Below are 8,757 nucleotides of genomic sequence, written 5' to 3' on the forward strand. Positions count from 1 at the left end.
CAACCACCTAGCAACCACCTAGCAACATCTTAGCAACCACCCCGGATACCATAGCAACACCTTAGCAACCACCTAGCAACACCTTAGCAACCACCTAGCAACACCTTAGCAGATACCAGCCAGCGCTGCAATCACACTCGCAGTTTCTGTAGGAACTGCAATCTAGTTATTATTATTATTCCACCTGTTTTTTGTCCGGTTAACTAGTGCCGCAGTTTTCGAAATATCGACTTCGTTCAAAAGAGAAAACGTGCGTCCATATCGGGAATGGTGGGCTTGTATACAGCTTTCCGATCGGACTTACGTTTTTCGTAAAAACTTCGTAAGTACGCGTTTTTTTGCCCATTGAAAATGAATGGGCAGAACTTTGCACGCCCGTGGACGTCGCAATTTTTGAAATACTAAGATGAAACCAATTGAGGACCTGTAGAACTTATTGAGCTCTTTCCGAAAATATGCGTTACGAAAAGTTACGACGTACGGATTTCGTACGAATGTCGTACGAAGTGGCCCCATTGGAATGAATGGGGCCAATCGGAGGACGGCAGCTAGATCGAAGGACAGGTAGCTAGAACTCCAGTACTGTGTGTAATGGAGCAGCTATGGGATAAATCAGCGTTAGGTCAAAAGTTTGGACACCCCGGCCCCCCAGTACTGTGTGTAATGGAGCCACGGGTCAAAAGTTTGGACACCCCGGCCCCCCAGTACTGTGTGTAATGGAGCCACGGGTCAAAAGTTTGGACACCCCCGAACGGCCAGAGCAACCTAGCGTGCATAGCTGATTGATGTATTTGCACGTTGCGTAGCAACGTGCAAACACCATTTAATCAAATTTATGCATATACATCACCTAGCAACCACTTAGAAACACCATAGCAACCACCCTGGATACCATAGCAACACCTTAGCAACCACCTAGCAACTGCTTAGTAGTGACCTACCAACCACTTAGCAACACCAAAGCAACCACCCTGGATACCATAGCAACACCTTAGCAACTGCCTAGCAACACCATAGCAACCACCTAGCAACCATCTAGCAACACCTTAGCAACCACCCCGGATACCATAGCAACACCTTAGCAACCGCCTAGCAACACCTTAGCAACCACCTAGCAACCACCTAGCAACACCTTAGCAGCCACCCCAGATACCATAGCAACACCTTAGCAACCCCCTAGCAACACCCTAGCAACCACCTAGCAACCACCTAGCAACACCTTAGCAACCACCCCGGATACCATAGCAACACCTTAGCAACCGCCTAGCAACACCCTAGCAACCACCTAGCAACCACCTAGCAACACCTTAGCAAACACCCCGGATACCATAGCAACACCTTAGCAACCGCCTAGCAAAACCCTAGCAACCACCTAGCAACCACCTAGCAACACCTTAGCAACCACCCCGGATACCATAGCAACACCTTAGCAACCGCCTAGCAACACCTTAGCAACCACCCCGGATACCATAGCAACACCTTAGCAACCGCCTAGCAACACCTTAGCAACCACCTAGCAACACCTTAGCAACCATCCCGGATACCATAGCAACACCTTAGCAACCGCCTAGCAACACCCTAGCAACCACCTAGCAACCACCTAGCAACTCCTTAGCAACCACCCCGGATACCATAGCAACACCCTAGCAACCACCTAGCAACCACCTAGCAACACCTTAGCAACCACCCCGGATACCATAGCAACACCTTAGCAACCGCCTAGCAACACCCTAGCAACCACCTAGCAACCACCTAGCAACACCTTAGCAACCACCCAAGATACCATAGCAACACCTTAGCAACCGCCTAGCAACACCCTAGCAACCACCTAGCAACCACCTAGCAACACCTTAGCAACCACCCCGGATACCATAGCAACACCTTAGCAACCGCCTAGCAACACCTTAGCAACCACCTAGCAACCACCTAGCAACACCTTAGCAACCACCCCGGATACATAGCAACACCTTAGCAACCGCCTAGCAACACGCTAGCAACCACCTAGCAACCACCTAGCAACACCTTAGCAACCACCCCGGATACCATAGCAACACCTTAGCAACCGCCTAGCAACACCCTAGCAACCACCTAGCAACCACCTAGCAACACCTTAGCAACCACCCCGGATACCATAGCAACACCTTAGCAACCGCCTAGCAACACCCTAGCAACCACCTAGCAACCACCTAGCAACACCTTAGCAACCACCCAAGATACCATAGCAACACCTTAGCAACCGCCTAGCAACCACCTAGCAACCACCTAGCAACACCTTAGCAACCACCCCGGATACCATAGCAACACCTTAGCAACCGCCTAGCAACACCCTAGCAACCACCTAGCAACCACCTAGCAACACCTTAGCAACCACCCCGGATACCATAGCAACACCTTAGCAACCGCCTAGCAACACCCTAGCAACCACCTAGCAACCACCTAGCAACACCTTAGCAACCACCCTGGATACCGTAGCAACACCTTAGCAACCGCCTAGCAACACCTTAGCAACCGCCTAGCAACACCATAGCAACCACCTAGCAACCACCTAGCAACACCTTAGCAACCACCCAAGATACCATAGCAACACCTTAGCAACCGCCTAGCAACACCCTAGCAACCACCTAGCAACCACCTAGCAACACCTTAGCAACCACCCCGGATACCATAGCAACACCTTAGCAACCGCCTAGCAACACCTTAGCAACCACCTAGCAACCACCTAGCAACACCTTAGCAACCACCCAAAATACCATAGCAACACCTTAGCAACCGCCTAGCAACACCTTAGCAACCGCCTAGCAACACCTTAGCAACCACCTAGCAACACCTTAGCAACCACCTAGCAACCACCTAGCAACACCTTAGCAACCACCCGGATACCATAGCAACACCTTAGCAACCGCCTAGCAACACCTTAGCAACCACCTAGCAACCACTTAGCAACACCTTAGCAACCACCCGGATACCATAGCAACACCTTAGCAACCGCCTAGCAACACCTTAGCAACCACCTAACAACACCTTAGCAACCACCCCGGATACCATAGCAACACCTTAGCAACACCATAGCAGATACCAGCCAGCACTGCAATCACACTCGCAGTTTCTGTAGGAACTGCAATCTAGTTAGTGTGATTGCAGTAATGCAATCACAGTATTGATCTTCTTAAGTCTTATTCTTCTTCTTCTTCTTCTTCTTCTTATTATTAGTGTGATTGCAGTAATGCAATCACAGTATTGATCTTCTTAAGTCTTATTCTTCTTCTTCTTCTTCTTCTTCTTCTTATTATTATTATTATTATTCCACCTGTTTTTTGTCCGGTTAACTAGTGCCGCAGTTTTCGAAATATCGACTTCGTTCAAAAGAGAAAACGTGCGTCCATATCGGGAATGGTGGGCTTGTATACAGCTTTCCGATCGGACTTACGTTTTTCGTAAAAACTTCGTAAGTACGCGTTTTTTTGCCCATTGAAAATGAATGGGCAGAACTTTGCACGCCCGTGGACGTCGCAATTTTTGAAATACGAAGATGAAACCAATTGAGGACCTGTAGAACTTATTGAGCTCTTTCCGAAAATATGCGTTACGAAAAGTTACGTCGTACGGATTTCGTACGATTGTCGTACGAAGTGGCCCCATTGGAATGAATGGGGCAAATCGGAGGACGGCAGCTAGATCGAAGGACAGGTAGCTAGAACTCCAGTACTGTGTGTAATGGAGCAGCTATGGGATAAAACAGCATTAGGTCAAAAGTTTGGACACCCCGGCCCCCCAGTACTGTGTGTAATGGAGCCACGGGTCAAAAGTTTGGACACCCCAGAGCCCCAGCACTGTGTGTAATGGAGCCACGGGTCAAAAGTTTGGACACCCCAGAGCCCCAGCACTGTGTGTAATGGAGCCACGGGTCAAAAGTTTGGACACCCCAGAGCCCAGTACTGTGTGTAATGGAGCCACGGGTCAAAAGTTTGGACACCCCAGAGCCCCAGCACTGTGTGTAATGGAGCTGCGGGTCAAAAGTTTGGACACCCCAGAGCCCCAGCACTGTGTGTAATGGAGTCACGGGTCAAAAGTTTGGACACCCCAGAGCCCCAGCACTGTGTGTAATGGAGCCACGGGTCAAAAGTTTGGACACCCCAGAGCCCCAGTACTGTGTAATGGAGCCACGGGTCAAAAGTTTGGACACCCCAGTGCCCCAGTACTGTGTGTAATGGAGCAACTGGTCAAAAGTTTGGGTACCCCGGTCAGCTCTGCAATCACACTCGCAGTTTCTGTAGGAACTGCAATCTAGTTATTATTATTATTCCACCTGTTTTTTGTCCGGTTAACTAGTGCCGCAGTTTTCGAAATATCGACTTCGTTCAAAAGAGAAAACGTGCGTCCATATCGGGAATGGTGGGCTTGTATACAGCTTTCCGATCGGACTTACGTTTTTCGTAAAAACTTCGTAAGTACGCGTTTTTTTGCCCATTGAAAATGAATGGGCAGAACTTTGCACGCCCGTGGACGTCGCAATTTTTGAAATACGAAGATGAAACCAATTGAGGACCTGTAGAACTTATTGAGCTCTTTCCGAAAATATGCGTTACGAAAAGTTACGTCGTACGGATTTCGTACGATTGTCGTACGAAGTGGCCCCATTGGAATGAATGGGGCAAATCGGAGGACGGCAGCTAGATCGAAGGACAGGTAGCTAGAACTCCAGTACTGTGTGTAATGGAGCAGCTATGGGATAAAACAGCATTAGGTCAAAAGTTTGGACACCCCGGCCCCCCAGTACTGTGTGTAATGGAGCCACGGGTCAAAAGTTTGGACACCCCAGAGCCCCAGCACTGTGTGTAATGGAGCCACGGGTCAAAAGTTTGGACACCCCAGAGCCCCAGCACTGTGTGTAATGGAGCCACGGGTCAAAAGTTTGGACACCCCAGAGCCCAGTACTGTGTGTAATGGAGCCACGGGTCAAAAGTTTGGACACCCCAGAGCCCCAGCACTGTGTGTAATGGAGCTGCGGGTCAAAAGTTTGGACACCCCAGAGCCCCAGCACTGTGTGTAATGGAGTCACGGGTCAAAAGTTTGGACACCCCAGAGCCCCAGCACTGTGTGTAATGGAGCCACGGGTCAAAAGTTTGGACACCCCAGAGCCCCAGTACTGTGTAATGGAGCCACGGGTCAAAAGTTTGGACACCCCAGTGCCCCAGTACTGTGTGTAATGGAGCAACTGGTCAAAAGTTTGGGTACCCCGGTCAGCTCTGCAATCACACTCGCAGTTTCTGTAGGAACTGCAATCTAGTTATTATTATTATTCCACCTGTTTTTTGTCCGGTTAACTAGTGCCGCAGTTTTCGAAATATCGACTTCGTTCAAAAGAGAAAACGTGCGTCCATATCGGGAATGGTGGGCTTGTATACAGCTTTCCGATCGGACTTACGTTTTTCGTAAAAACTTCGTAAGTACGCGTTTTTTTGCCCATTGAAAATGAATGGGCAGAACTTTGCACGCCCGTGGACGTCGCAATTTTTGAAATACGAAGATGAAACCAATTGAGGACCTGTAGAACTTATTGAGCTCTTTCCGAAAATATGCGTTACGAAAAGTTACGACGTACGGATTTCGTACGAATGTCGTACGAAGTGGCCCCATTGGAATGAATGGGGCCAATCGGAGGACGGCAGCTAGATCGAAGGACAGGTAGCTAGAACTCCAGTACTGTGAGTGTATGGAGCAGCTATGGGATAAAACAGCATTAGGTCAAAAGTTTGGACACCCCGGCCCCCCAGTACTGTGTGTAATGGAGCCATGGGTCAAAAGTTTGGACACCCCGGCCCCCCAGTACTGTGTGTAATGGAGCCACGGGTCAAAAGTTTGGACACCCCCGAACGGCCAGAGCAACCTAGCGTGCATAGCTAATTGATGTATTTGCACGTTGCGTAGCAACGTGCAAACACCATTTAATCTAATTTATGCATATAAATCACCTAGCAACCACCTAGAAACACCATAGCAACCACCACAGATACCATAGCAACACCTTAGCAACCGCCTAGCAACACCTTAGCAACCACCTAGCAACCACCTAGCAACACCTTAGCAACCACCCCGGATACCATAGCAACACCTTAGCAACCGCCTAGCAACACCCTAGCAACAACCTAGCAACCACCTAGCAACACCTTAGCAACCACCCCGGATACCATAGCAACACCTTAGCAACCGCCTAGCAACACCCTAGCAACAACCTAGCAACCACCTAGCAACACCTTAGCAACCACCCTGGATACCATAGCAACACCTTAGCAACCACCTAGCAACACCTTAGCAACCACCCCGGATACCGTAGCAACACCTTAGCAACCGCCTAGCAACACCCTAGCAACCACCTAGCAACCACCTAGCAACACCTTAGCAACCACCCTGGATACCATAGCAACACCTTAGCAACCGCCTAGCAACACTCTAGCAACCACCTAGCAACCACCTAGCAACACCTTAGCAACCACCCCGGATACCATAGCAACACCTTAGCAACCGCCTAGCAACACCCTAGCAACCACCTAGCAACCACCTAGCAACACCTTAGCAACCACCCCGGATACCATAGCAACACCTTAGCAACCGCCTAGCAACACCCTAGCAACCACCTAGCAACACCTTAGCAACCACCCCGGATACCATAGCAACACCTTAGCAACCGGCTAGCAACACCTTAGCAACCACCTAGCAACCACCTAGCAACACCTTAGCAACCACCCCGGATACCATAGCAACACCTTAGCAACCGCCTAGCAACACCCTAGCAACCACCTAGCAACCACCTAGCAACAGCTTAGCAACTACCCCGGATACCATAGCAACACCTTAGCAACCGCCTAGCAACACCCTAGCAACCACCTAGCAACCACCTAGCAACACCTTAGCAACCGCCTAGCAACACCCTAGCAACCACCTAGCAACCACCTAGCAACACCTTAGCAACCACCCCGGATACCATAGCAACACCTTAGCAACCGCCTAGCAACACCTTAGCAACCACCTAGCAACCACCTAGCAACACCTTAGCAACCACCCCGGATACCATAGCAACACCTTAGCAACCGCCTAGCAACACCCTAGCAACCACCTAGCAACACCTTAGCAACCACCCCGGATACCATAGCAACACCTTAGCAACACCATAGCAGATACCAGCCAGCACTGCAATCACACTCGCAGTTTCTGTAGGAACTGCAATCTAGTTAGTGTGATTGCAGTAATGCAATCACAGTATTGTTCTTCTTAAGTCTTATTCTTCTTCTTCTTATTATTATTCCACCTGTTTTTTGTCCGGTTAACTAGTGCCGCAGTTTTCGAAATATCGACTTCGTTCAAAAGAGAAAATGTGCGTACATATCGGGAATGGTGGGCTTGTATACAGCTTTCCGATCGGACTTACGTTTTTCGTAAAAACTTCGTAAGTACGCGTTTTTTTGCCCATTGAAAATGAATGGACAGAACTTTGCACGCCCGTGGACGTCGCAATTTTTGAAATACGAAGATGAAACCAATTGAGGACCTGTAGGACTTATTGAGCTCTTTCCGAAAATATGCGTTACGAAAAGTTACGACGTACGGATTTCGTACGAATGTCGTACGAAGTGGCCCCATAGGAATGAATGGGGCCAATCGGAGGACGGCAGCTAGATCGAAGGACAGGTAGCTAGAACTCCAGTACTGTGAGTGTATGGAGCAGCTATGGGATAAATCAGCGTTAGGTCAAAAGTTTGGACACCCCGGCCCCCCAGTACTGTGTGTAATGGAGCCATGGGTCAAAAGTTTGGACACCCCGGCCCCCCAGTACTGTGTGTAATGGAGCCACGGGTCAAAAGTTTGGACACCCCCGAACGGCCAGAGCAACCTAGCGTGCATAGCTGATTGATGTATTTGCACGTTGCGTAGCAACGTGCAAACACCATTTAATCAAATTTATGCATATACATCACCTAGCAACCACCTAGAAACACCATAGCAACCACCCCGGATACCATAGCAACACCTTAGCAACCGCCTAGCAACCACCTAGCAACACCTTAGCAACCACCCCGGATACCATAGCAACACCTTAGCAACCGCCTAGCAACACCCTAGCAACCACCTAGCAACCACCTAGCAACCACCTAGCAACCACCCCGGATACCATAACAACACCTTAGCAACCGCCTAGCAACACCCTAGCAACCACCTAGCAACCACCTAGCAACACCTTAGCAACCACCCAAGATACCATAGCAACACCTTAGCAACCGCCTAGCAACACCCTAGCAACCACCTAGCAACCACCTAGCAACACCTTAGCAACCACCCAAGATACCATAGCAACACCTTAGCAACCGCCTAGCAACACCTTAGCAACCACCTAGCAACCACCTAGCAACACCTTAGCAACCACCCCGGATACCATAGCAACACCTTAGCAACCGCCTAGCAACACCTTAGCAACCACCTAGCAACACCTTAGCAACCACCCCGGATACCATAGCAACACCTTAGCAACCGCCTAGCAACACCTTAGCAACCACCTAGCAACCACCTAGCAACACCTTAGCAACCACCCCGGATACCATAGCAACACCTTAGCAACCGCCTAGCAACACCTTAGCAACCACCTAGCAACCACCTAGCAACACCTTAGCAACCACCCAAGATACCATAGCAACACCTTAGCAACCACCCCGGATACCATAGCAACACCTTAGCAACCGTCTAGCAACACCATAGCAACCACCT

Source organism: Astyanax mexicanus, chromosome 2, assembly GCF_023375975.1.
Source record: "Astyanax mexicanus isolate ESR-SI-001 chromosome 2, AstMex3_surface, whole genome shotgun sequence".
Classification (NCBI taxonomy): Eukaryota; Metazoa; Chordata; class Actinopteri; order Characiformes; family Acestrorhamphidae; genus Astyanax; species Astyanax mexicanus.